Genomic DNA, 13,481 nt, shown 5'->3' with positions numbered 1-13,481 from the left:
TCTCTATGCCAATCGAAAAAGCGAGCCGTCGCTACAACTGGATGTGATTTTATCACTTGTCGCTACCCGTAAGAGCTGTGAAAATCGGAGACGCTGCCAGAACCATGGTATTTTCAATAAGACGTCACGCGAGAGGACGCTTAAAATGGTTTGGTCACCAGCCCATAATTCCGAGCCTATGCGGAGCGTGCTTAGCGTGCGGTTTGGGTGTTTGAATTTATTCAGTTTGGCAGTCTACTGTGTACGAAACGCTGTTGAAATAAGGAGTCATATGACAGAAGGCGTCATTTTGCTGGCGGCATTCGTTCGTTGTAAATAAGGCGCGAGCTTGACGGTGTCTCACCCATGGGTAATCTGCGACCACAGAAGTTACGTGCAGCACCAGCTCTAGTTCGAAACTTTGCTGCAGGCATTCAGCTCCATGCTGAAAGTTGTCAATTAGGCACGTTATCTTGAACTTACCGAAAACGCATGAGGAATCCATGTTTTATGCTGCATACAGTATAAACCCCCTATAAGCAATCTTGCGCGCGACAGCTACAAGCGATGCGATGGAGTTGGCTGTCGGGTTTGCTGGTCGGACACATGCAGTACTCCGTCTGAGCGATGATATTGAGCGACGCCTCCCCGGTGTAAACACCCGTCGAAACTAGTCTGAAGCATGTTTTAGTAATTTAGTCGATGTATTTTACTGTAAAAACGTAGCATAATATATTTCCGAAGGTCTTGCACAAGGTTCTTATCCTTCCACGTGTAAAAATTCTATCGTTCGCTCGTTCCGCGCGGCGATCGGTAGTATTTGAGCGATGTACATACATCCAGTGCCGGCTTCGCGCTATTGGCTAGTCGCTCATAGCACTTCCCGGAGACGAGCGACATTTTCTAGGTTTCCAGAACCGAGCGAACTGTTCAAGCGACGGCCCGTTTTCTCGCTCGAAACCGTCGCTCATCGCCGTCGCCAACTAAATCACTCTCATGGCGTTTAGAGCTAAGACGGAACTGATCTTGCTCGTGTATTGAAATGGTGTGATTTTATGTCTGATTTTATGTCTCCTGTTGCGGTTTTCGAGCACGGTGTGAATCTGAAAGGGTGATTGTGTCTACGAACTCGGTGAATTGTTAAGCAGATAGATATGCATCGGCATCGAGTATAAGGACTGCTGTGTGGATTTACAATTGCAGGGGCGCTTTGCATACGCTTATTGTTTTGGATATGCCTGTGCATTTGCAAATATTAGCTGGCGTTTCCGATTTATGTCATATGAACCGCTTAATCACCCTTCCTCATGGGGTTACAAGTGTAATGTGTGCATCTTGCTACTGCATGGCAGATCAAAATGTGTTTATCACTTTAATATATTTAGTAGAGAAATAAAGTATCAAAATAAAACGTTGTTTTAATTCCGTGTTACCAGTCATCTGTCGTACACAAAACAAAGAGTTGATCTAGTAAACTTATAACTGCGGTCAAACTGCAACTTCTACATGCCTTCAAAAATGTAGAATGCTAGATTTCAAACTGCAGCAGTAGTCGAGTCTGTGAAAAACAAACTCCATTGCGCACCTCATAAATGAAAATAAGTTAATGCCTTTTAGTAAGCCTAAATGAAGGCCGCAGTTAACTTTCTTGTTATTATTGAAATGTGGGTATGCTTGACATAGCAAGCCATGTTGCTCTTTCTTATAGGCACATCCAGTCTATATTTTCATCCCTACTGAGCATCATGTTTGCAGATATGATCCTCAAATTATGGCTTGAGCAGTGGCACAACCAGAGATGGTGCGGGGGGGGGGGGGGACACTGGGCTCGTGCTTCGGATGTGTCACAAGTGGTGCTTGCGACACACCAGACTACTGACAGACCTAGGACATCTGACAATGAAGAATGCTCTATTTATTAGCAGGAGTATTTTAATTTTGGTGCCGAACCAGGATGACCTGTCGGTTATTTCTCTTTTGTTTAAATCTAAAAATTTAAGTTAATTTAGCAGTGGACTGTTGCCGTCATTTAGATGTTTCTCATGCATGCAAAAGAAAGTCTTAGCTAAGAGCTAATACTGTCTTTTATTGCCGTGACCATGACTGTCTTGATGTTGTTATACACCATGTCCTCGTGTTGACTTTTGCACATTACATTTTCAGGCACCCGCTTTATATAACGCAAGAAGTCAGCTGCAAGGACACAAGGATGTCAAAGAGCCAGCCCATCGCGACTTCAAGTAGTGCAGAGGAGTGCATGCCAAAGAATCAAAATGCATTGACATGCAATTTAGACAAGAAAATTAGAATGTGGGTATATTGTGCGTCCCATTTGACTAAATGTCAACAAAATCGGACTACAGTATGTCACACCACGATGCAAACACTGACGTGCTCTAGGCCATCATCTTAACATAGTATATTTAGTAATGTCTCTGATGCAAAACTCCAAATCCAGTATGCTCTCTGGAGGCATAGGAGCAAGTGTTATTGAAAAGTTAGAAACGCGTTGAAATAAAAGCTGATTAGTTGTGAGGAGTGACTGCTTTTTTGTCTTTCCTCTGAACATATATATCCATGTGATAAAAAAATAGTGGCACAATGAACTTGCATATTTGCTTAGTGATAAGATACATACTTGCAATGAGCACAGTGCTTGTGTTCATCATAAAAAGCAACAAACAGCTCATCTTTGGTTAGGTGCTTACATACATTTACCAGCATGTAAATGCAAGGGTGCCAATACAAACCACTGTGATTCTGTATTTTAAATGCTGACATGAAGCTGGCAGATTTTCATGTCTTCCTTTTTCTCTATTTTCTCCACCTAATTTTAGAATTATGGCTTCCTTTTAGGTTCCAGAGAGGGGAAGCATTGGGGGAAGAGAATCCCTTGTTTAAAAAGTCATTATCGTTTACCTGTATGCTCACGAAACCAGTCCATTAGAACCGCTGTGCCTCCAGAAGCGAAAGCAAAGATCAATTAAGGCATCTGTGTACACCATGGTGCGCACCTTACACCTTAGAAACCGGAGAGTCACTTGGAATTAAAAATTATATTAAATATGTAAAATTGTCGTTTCTCCAATCTATTTGCCAAACAAATATGCTAGTGGAGGTTGAGATGCGTTCAATGCAAAGAACTGACCGCATCGGAGTAGAACACTTGTTCATCAATAGGTGGATGTGAACATGTAGTGTTAAGCAAAAGCCTTCTGGACTTAAGATAGAGTGCACAGTGAGGAGATGCATTAATCTTTCCAGACACACATGTACTTGTTTTTAAACGAAGATTCTGTGAAGTGCGATAATTTTTCTTACTTTAGCGCATCTTAACCACTTCAGTAGGAGCAAAACCTTGGTTTCAGGTAGTTGGTTCATTGTGCAAGTAAATGTATACTGGCTTGCAAAAGCCACCTGCATGGAAAGGACATGTGAAACAGGATGGTGCCATTGTCAATCTATGTTTTGCTTCTTTGTTTGTCTTTTTCGTGCACTTCCCTGCCTGTACTTATGCTTAAATCGCCTTTGATGCATCATATCCATCACATCTGATTTTCAGTTCACGCTGAAGCCATGCTATACTTGAGTTAGATTGCATATTCAAGGAATCACAATAATTGATCATGTAATTATGGAAGCAGCTTCTCAGAGGTACAGCATCCTTACCGTAATGGGAATAAAAAGGTATGATATATGACAAGAAATTTGATGCACAAGGTTTTAATGCCTATGCTCCTTGCAGTTTTGTACTGATTTGCTACACACTAGATAATATTGTAAATATAATTTTATTTATTTGTGAGAAATTGTAACGCATGAATTCCACCAGCACCAGGAAACTACTTTCGTGAGGAGGCCGACCGAATAAGAAATATAATACGCTTCTGTACCGGTTTGAGACAGGGCAGGATATTGCTGCAGAATAACAAGACACACTAATAAACAATGGGGTGCAGCCCATACATGAATAACTTTATCTGAAATGTAAGCAAAGCTAGCTAGACCTGTGGCCTCACAAGAGAATATACAACAAATTTCTAAATGCACTGTATGCTCAGTCAGGAACATCCGTACACTGTACATGAAGTTATCGAATGAGCGGCTGTCTTAGAATATGGCACACAAAAAAAAACGTTTCTTGTACAATTTATCTACATTGGGCCCCATGCTTAGCAGCTCATTTGGTAAGCTCTGCCACATAAGTGCACGCATTTTGTGCCAGAAATGCGTTTGCTGGCCAGTAATGTGGCGCATATTTCTCTTCGACCGTACTGTCAATACTTTGTGACTTTGCACACGTTTGTTCTATGTTTAACTTTCCATTGTATAGTTTATTTTCAAAAATAAGGAGCCAATTGAAGTTAAAGTATATTTCTAGGCTGTAATACTGACTAAACTGTAGAGAATATACTTGTTTTATTACAAGATGTGGTCTAAATTTCATGGGAATCGTTGTAATCTGATTTTATGTGTTTGTCAGTATGTTTCTCAACGTTTAATTCAGTTTGTCGTGTGACTGATCAATAAAGATTTTGTCCTTTTAAGAGAGAAAATGTTTCATGTGAGTAACCTGCCGACTACCGATTACAACCCATTCACCAAGTATAAGTGCACAAGCTGCTTATGAAGTAATAAAATGTTCCGCAAATGTAAGTATTGCGAATCTCTTCAAACGTGATCATGGATCTACATCTACACTATTGGGAAGAGTACTAGCACTCTGTTCTGAAGGAGTACAAGCACTGTGTTTCGGGGAGTGAAAACACTCGGCATGGAGGAGTAGAAGTACTCGGTTCGGAGTAGAAGCGCTTGGTCCGGGGGAGTACTATTACCCCTGTGGGGAGCGTATTAGCACTCTACGGAAGAGTACTAGCAGTCCCTTTGGGAAGAGTATTAGCAATCTGCACTCCCTTGCGGTGGAGTAACAAAACTCTGTGAGGAGGAGTTGACCTACTCTCTCTCAGAGTGTCGATCTACTCTCGTAAAGAGAGTGAACTATGGGACAAGCAGATACTCCCTCCAACAGAGTGCCCGGTACTCTCTTTGTTTTTAGTGTGTACTAGACAGGGCACCAGTAGAGGACAAACTGTATACATTTAAATTTAAGGCACGCTAGGCTACTTGTCTGCTATTTCTGAAAAACAAACACTGCGGATATTCGGCAAGTGCACAACCAATGCAGCCACAATTTTTTTTCAATGCCAGCCAGATGCGGCCAATCCAACCGTTCACCACCCGCTCCTTTCCCACTCTCCCGCGTCAGTTAGCGTTCGCGCCTGCTTTACGGTTATGGGTGCGATACATTTTCCTTCGTCTGTGCGACCATACCACATGGGTGCTGCCTCACGACGGAAGTCGGAGGATGAAATTCTTTCTTAATTTGTGCATTTATCCGTGGCGCCGCACTCCATATCCCTCGTTTTCATGGAGGAAGAAATAAGTTAGGAGAGAGCATTACGTCGTGCAGCCAGCCTTGGCAAGCAAACGCCCCGCGAGGACCACATATTTTTTCAGTGTTAGCCCAACAAATGACTTATTCCCTCGAGGTCACGGAGCGACAACGGAGATTTGCTGAGACCTTTTTTTCCCAGTAGCTATACCAGTAGTTCTTATTCAGTGTGCGCTTTTTCGGCTGCCCTGGTGCGGCTCTGCCTTCAGAGCGGGCACACTAAAACCGACCGCGAACTTTGACGTGCTATCACGTGTTGGGCCGACAGGTCTGGCTTCAACCGTGTTGCGCAATGATCCCGCCTAAACCTTCTTTCCACCACCCTCATGATCAGCATGCTGGTTCTCACGCTCGCTGTCGAAGAGACGCGATATTTGCTGATGAGGCGTCTCCATTCGTAGCGCCGCGGCGTTACGCGCGCTACCAACGGGGACGCGTCACCGTGACGCTCCTGCGGTGACGGTGGCATTGCTTTAATAAACCATGGCGGCGTGTTCAAATCGTGTTGTGGCTCTTAGTCGCAACATTGGAATTTTCCGGGAAAGACACTGAAACTGTATAGCAGGAGTATGAAATTAGAAGTTAGCGGTAGTTACAGTAATAAAGTCTCTTTAAGCACCGTTTGGTGTAACCCAAATGTAGTGGCAAGAAATACATGAGTAAGTACCGATGCCGTTTGACTGCCGCAGGGAAGACAGCTTGTCAGTGGCTCGGAACGCATCATTTACATGCGCGAAAAGATTTTAACCAAGAAAGAGGCCACGGAACACAAACGTGGCAACATAGAGCGCTTTATACGTCTAACAAGAGACGGCAATGGGCGGAACGACCGCTGCGAACGGCGAACAAACCTGTCGCAGGAGGCCTCGACGCCAGCGCCTAAACTGTCGATCCAGCTAGCGCCACTTCAGCATTTCGCAAACGCCAAAAGTGCCGCACTACAGGAGCAAAGACACCTACAATGGAACGGGCACAATGGAAGAAATCTGACAGACGCGTGATATAGGAAGGGACGGAGCGTCTACCGCTTCTCCACGGGAAGGGCAGCGGTGGGCGCACAGACGCGCGCGTGAGGCAAGAAGTCGTACTTAAGGTCCCTTGATAATTTGAAAGTACCGCTAGTTTTTGAATTCTTGCCTCACCTCCATACCTCCCCTCAGCTCATGCGCGTAACCTCCGCGGCACCGTCTTCCGCGGGAAGCGGTCTCGCGCTTGTTTTTCTGCATGACGATTAGTCTCCCTGCTTGCCCTAGGAAACGCGCGCGTCTTGCGTTTTGCTTGTTTTTTCTTTTTCGTTGGCACCATTTTTCCCCCTGGCTTCACTGCTTCGGAGCAGCGAACGTTGCACGATCTGTTTCCTGCGGTTTTGTGCTGGCGCTATGCCGTGCTGTCGCACATAAAACTGCAGCGACAAGCCTGGAAATGGTTGTGCAGTTTAATGCACACGCATTCTTTAGCGGGTAGTGCAGTCCTGTCATGCGAGAAAATGTCATCTCTTTCATCTGTAGAAAAATACGTAATTAGCAAAGATAAGTCAGGTAATCATTCTACTAGTGCAAATCGACATGAGTTATAGCTTTATACGCGATAAGGAATAATGTAAAGTAATGAAATATAAAGGTAATACCTGTAGGGATAAATAGGGCTCCTTAGAACGTTCGTGGGGAGGTGGGCCAATTGAAATTTATGGGTTGAGTCAACCTCGATTTTGGTTTTGTGTCAAGTTCTAGTTCGGAGGTGGGCCAGTTGAAATTCAAGTGTGGGTCAACTTCAAATGTCGCGTGGGCCAACTTTTATTTGAGGTTGGACAAACTTGAAATTTGGGCATGGGCCAAATTGAACATGGCGGTTCGCCAACTTGAAATATAAACGTAGGCCAACTGAAGTTTTCGGGTATGCCAACTAGAATTTCGCGGGTTGGCCAAATTAAATTTGTGGGTGCGCCAAATTAAATTTGAAGCTACGCTCCCTAGCTAGTTTTCCGTTTTGGCGGCTGCCTAAACTGAAAATTTGGTGTGGGCCAACTGTAATTTGGGGGCATGCCAACTTAAAATTTGAGCGTGGGCCAACCGAAATTTGGATGCTGTCCAACTTGAAATTGAGATGGGTCAACTTGAAATCTGGGGATCGGCCAGCTTAAATTTGGAGATGGGACACCTTGGCAACACAAATTTGCACATGAACAGCTTAAATTTCTGGCTATGACTTAGACAGCTCGAGTGTAGTTTCTGCATTCTTTTCACAATACCACAAGGAAAGCGTGACGGCTTGCGCAGGAATTGGTGGCTGCATAACATTGGCTGAAAGAACTTGTTCCCACAAAGAACAGCGATGTTTGCTAGGTAAGGCACCTTACTTATTGATCGTATCAAAGCTCCCCCTAATTCTTCATTTTTTCATTTCTTCCATTCTGCTCATCAGCGATTTTGCTGCGACAATTCCTACGTTGCATAAAAGTGGTGTTGTCATCAGTAGGCCGAATACTAAGCTGCGACTCCATCACCTCGCATATCGTCAACTGTTATTCAGTCAGAAATGCAGCACCATAGGTTATGCTTTCACCTGTGAGCCATTACTTGCAATACAGCCTCTCGATCGCATTTTCGTGATTATTAAGCTCCGCTACCTGTTTTACTCAAAATCGAAATAGCAGCTTATATAGGAGCTCTCTTTCCATCTTACTTCAATGTGTGCGTCACTCAGATACAATAAATGCAGGCCCCGAACAAATTAATGACAAGTATACCCGTGGTATTGCGGAACATTAGCGCAAGCTAGTCGCCATATTTTGTTAGTTCATTTCTTGAATATGCTGTGAAGTGGGCTGCCGCGCACGCATGAGTGGGTGACGACTATTACTCAGTTTTCTCAGAGACAGAGACAGTGTGCAAGTTGTGTTCAAATGAGTGCACACGCTTGCACGCACTTGAATTGAGCAACCGTACTATTCAGTGAAAAGACAACAGTGCAAACGCTACTTTCACAGTGAGAAAAACGCTTGGAAGGACGATGCACTCGTGGCTAACTCATTATAAGAAGGCATGCTGTATAAAATAATTGCGGTGCACATGCGCGCTCAAGTAATGGAAAGAATAACAGAGGGATGTGCCACAAGCAGTGCTAGATCTGATGCACAAAGTAAAGCATCTTATCACGTGGTACAAAAAAATGTGTCGAATGTAAAACTCGCCTCAAAGCACCTTAACATCAATATGGTTCATTCATACGGCTTTGATAAGAAACCAGCCCCCTCATAAACGCTAGCTTCAGCATTCTCGATGCTGTTATCACAAGTTTCGAAAGTGTTCTTCACCATTGGGGCGCACAACTGTCCCGAAATTATGCGCTGCCTTGGAATAATGCACCCGGTCCGCGGGAGCCAAGGAGAAAGAGCGTGCCCTGAGCAGCGCCCGCAGCTGGCGCGCGAGGAGAATAGAGGTGAAAAACGCCGCCGGCAGGAGAGCATCGCCAGTTTCAAGTTATCAAATGGTTTTGGTCAGTACCATCTCGGTAGCGTCATGTCGCGGCCACTCACTGAACTAAGGCGCACCAACGGCCCCCTCTGGAGATCGAGCGATTGCGCTGGTATTGAAAAGAAAACAATAGAGGAGGCAATGGTACATCTGACGCAGGGCCTGCCAATTCAACACCGCGCTATCAAGGCGTCTAAATGACGCTACGGAAGCAGCCGGACACTAAATCAACACTTCTCCACCCGCCGCGGTAGCTTTGTGGCTGTGGCCTTGCTACGGGTCGCTGATTGGATTCCATACGCGGAAGCCGCATTTCGATGGAGCGAAACGCAAAAAACGCTCGTGTACTCAGATTCGAGTGCACAATAAGGGATGCCAGATGGTCGAAATCGAAAGGAGTCCCCGGCTGCCACGTGTCTGAGAATCGAACAGTTAACGTGCGCCCGTTGCGCCATCTGGAAGATGCAAAATAAAAGCATTTGCTGAGTACAACTGAGCTAAGCCAATCGGAACATGCTAGCCGAATCTCTTTTCAGAGTGCAAAGGGGTAGCCGCATTTCGAACGTGTGCTTCCAAAAACACTTCACTGCAATTCTCCACCCGGCAATCGATTCCCATCACGACGGCTCGAGAAATGCATTTTTCGCGCTGACATTACGCAGCAAACCCAAATTCTAGGCCATCGAAAAATAGAGCCTTCCGCTGGCCGCATTTGTCACCGCCATGTTGAGAAAACGAAGTAAAAAAACGAAGACAAGCACGAAAAAAAAAAACTGAACAACGAGAGCAGCATGCGCGGCCAGTGACGTACTACGATAATGTACCAGTAATAACACTAAAGGTACGCAGTACTAAAACTGCCTAATGATTTAGTATGTTACCATAACTTCTCTCGTAGAAGGTCCGCTGTTTTTAGCTTGTGTTGGTAGGGACTCTTTCGGGGACCTACCGCGGGAATAATGCAGTCTAAAAGTAAGTGCCGCTGCTGCCACTGCGTTTGCGCCACTAGGTACGGGCCACTGGGTATGCGTCACCGCTATGTGCCCGTGGGGCTACGGATATGCGCCACTGAGTATGTTACCCTGGGGCCACTGGGAATGTGCAATTCCAATCACAGCGTACGTGATGGCTATGACGCTGATAATGACAAAAATAGCAGGTATAACGATTCTGATGATGGCGATTATAAGGGTAAATATGATGACAAAGACAACTGATCGGAAAACTTCCAAGGTGATTAAACTTCTACTTGATGTTGAATAAATGCCGTCACTAAGCGCGGAACTCGAAATAAACTAAATAGTTCTTTATTCCTATACTCACCCAGAGCGACTTCAATTACACCTTGGATCGCATGCTGAATAGCAGGATTCGCAGAAATGACTTAGAATCGTAGATTTTTTTAGAACCATTAAAGATGATTTTTATGAATGTAGAGGTGGCAAGTTTGAGGCATTACTCGAGTACAGTATGTTAGTTGTGCGCAGCGCAATACTAATTGTTTGGACGTTTGGACATTGCGACTGTGACCGCCGCTTTCTGAAGCTGATTGAACACCCTGAAAAATAGCGAGCATACAAATATACAACTTAGTGCTGGTTGTAATTAGATAATGTGGGCCCAGAATCTTTAATAATTGACAGGGCAGTAAGGTGCGTTGTACGTGCAGCGCAGACTATACTACACGGGCACAGCTGAATAGTGATAATCGTATTAGTGTAGAATGTCTCTCGAATCCTCGAACGCCTCTCGAATCCATAAAGCGCATAAGCACACATCGACCGTCCTACTCGCGTGTGTGTCATCGTGGTTGCGTGGCGGCTGTAGTGGTGGGCGCACCGCGACGCAGACAGACGTCCGGTACCTCTCGATGTGGGTTGTACCGGACCGTGACTCGGCAGCAGTACGAGAAGTACAGCAGACCGGGACAAAACCAGGCCGCCGCAGTACAGGTCAGTGGCTAGGCAGTCACTGTTGCCAAAGAATGCGAGCACACAGAATCACCTACTCCCCAGGGGGGTGTCTGCTTTGCCCAGGCTGCGAACACCAGTAGCCACCAGGTGCTTCGATCAAACATGAAGCCACGCCACTGCGACAACAGGTCGCCGATCGCTGGGTGGGCAGCAAGCGCAGAGCGAGTCATCGGCCTCACCAGGACCGCATGGCCACAGGATGCCCGTTCGAAGAAAGCCGTGACTCTAATGGCCATAGTAGAGTGCGTAAGTGCTACTAAACGAGGACGTAGAAAGAAACAGATACACAGACACAGCGCTTCACTTTCAACTACGTCCTCGTCCAGTCGCGCTTATAGACTCTACCATGGATTCTAACCATGTAGCCCGCCAACGTGTTTTAACCAAGTATAGTTGAAAGTGAAGCGTTGTGTCTGTGTGTCTGTTTATTTCTACGTCCTGGTCCAGCCGCGCCTATACACTCTACCATGGATTCTAAGCAACTAGCCCGCCAACGTGTTTTAACCAAGTTCATTTCTATTGGCCAATCAGTCAGCTCCCGTTCGAATGGTTCCACGCTCGATGCTCTTGCGTCGCACGCAGCCATCGCTCTTTTGGCCGCGCGTTTCTCCTTTGTTGCGTTATGGCCACGCATTTCGCGTCAGAACTGCCGTTTCTTCGTTGCCTCATCGTGAGGACACAGTTGACACCATGCCGCAGGTGTTAAGACGATGTCAATGTAAAGCCAAAATACGAAACATGCAGCAGTGGCAGGTAATCTCATGAAAACTTTCCCCACCCATTACGCGCATATGTATTAATATTGATGGGGAAACTCAAAACCCATCCTGTTTGATCCCCCTGCAGAACAAACGGAATATAGTGCAGAAATGCTACAGTTTCATGGTGCAACCTTGATGACTAAACAGGCAGCGTTAGCCGCCTCTCTCATTGAAAAATTGGATAATGGCCGTGCGTATGACCTAAGTCGGAGGAAGCCGAGCATCTTGCGCTGGTTTCTTTATCAGAGCCGTGAAGCCTATATCTTAATGCGGAAGACGCGGCTGCTTTGTACTACAAGTTAACACAACCGACGACTAAAGCACGTGTACCATTAAGCTGTCCATCGAATCTGTTGATTTAGAATGGCACTGCACAGTCCCAATATCCAATTGATCGGACAAGTAAAATAATACAATCATGGAAGTTATGCCCCAGCGCCAAAACAACAAAATTATTCGCCTCTGGGTGCTCTGTCTTCTAAAGGGCGATCAAGTTATGAAGATGTGACCTCAAGCCGCAAGACCGACAAAAATGACAGATATTTCTGGCGATCGCGATAACACGTCTCAGTTATGATTTTGCCAATTTTAAGACATTTGCCCGCGTCGTGGCTGATTTATTTTTTGGTACCCTTCCGATATGGCGGAACTAGGTGCGGGAGATATTAGTATTCTCTGATCCACGAGTACAAAAGCGGCAGTACTGAAGCAGTATTGCTGCTTATTCGCGCACGATTAAGCGTTCGGTAAGCTGGGCATCGTGCACGATCTATTACCAATTGCCACCAGATGTTATGTCGTAGCCAAATTTAACTCTCTGAGGGCTAATCTGCATAAAACTTTCATAAGTATCAATAGTGACTGCATGTAAAAGTTGTATCGAGCACACACAATTTCCCCTTTTCTTGACCATCACACATGACGCAGAACTTTGTACATTCAGTTCCCCAGAGACACTGAAACAACCTCCTACAGATGTCACCTGGATATATGCATATGACGAGTATGAAGTAATTCACTGCTAATCCTGTAACTAACCCAAGGCGCATTAACCATCCATTGCCACTCACACGTTTGCAATGTCTAACAAATGTGAACTATGTGGCACATGCCGTTCTCTGCGTATACTTGGAAGCATTGAGTATAATATGCGTACCAAGCTCTCTGACCATAGGACATATGTTGTATTGTAGATGCTGTAGTTAAGTGGCGCATATTTTACAATGATAGCAAGTCACATATATTGGGCGTGAGTTCAAGACGTTCAAGAAATTGTGTATACAGTAATCACGTACAGTAACACTAGGCAGCAAGCAAGCTTTGCACATTCGATAGTCATCACTAATATCGTGTTAGCACCATTCTCCAAATACTATTGCCGCTGCGGTAATCTGTTATCGCAGGACACCACAGAAACTTTCTACGTGTTCCATATAATCCCTATAAACATGCAGAAACGACGGCTCAGTTCTCGCCGCTTATTCCGCGTTGAAGTGAGAGGCAACACGAAAAACAATTTGCCGGCTGCTGCTGCCGCTCTGTCGCACGCGAGCGTTCCGACAGCGAGTGTCCGCGGTCATCCTGTGAGACGTGTTTATGTCGTACTGTGCGCGCTTGACACCAAGCACGTTAACTTCGTTAGTAGGCAAATGTACAGAAGATTATACTACGACAAAACTACTATCCTCACTACGGACACCTGTCTAAGAATTTGATATCTCAACCAACGTTTAGCCTCTCGGGTAAAACCGCCAGATAATTTTTGGTGCCTTGATAACAGAGAGAAAAATACTTGAAGTATGACGAACTCATGATCTCAGGAGGCCTGCTTCACCGTCAACTT

The 13,481-nt window shown here is 45.2% G+C and overlaps 1 protein-coding gene across 4 annotated transcripts in view; it reads right to left on the bottom strand.

Annotated features, from left to right (window-relative positions):
- The window catches only part of LOC135902760 (neprilysin-1-like), a 108,858-nt gene that overhangs the window by 7,239 nt on the left and 88,138 nt on the right, over positions 1-13,481 (bottom strand). The window lies entirely within an intron of this gene.

Source organism: Dermacentor albipictus, chromosome 2 (assembly GCF_038994185.2).
Source record: "Dermacentor albipictus isolate Rhodes 1998 colony chromosome 2, USDA_Dalb.pri_finalv2, whole genome shotgun sequence".
NCBI classification, from domain to species: Eukaryota; Metazoa; Arthropoda; class Arachnida; order Ixodida; family Ixodidae; genus Dermacentor; species Dermacentor albipictus.
This window is presented reverse-complemented; position numbering and strand designations above follow the sequence as displayed.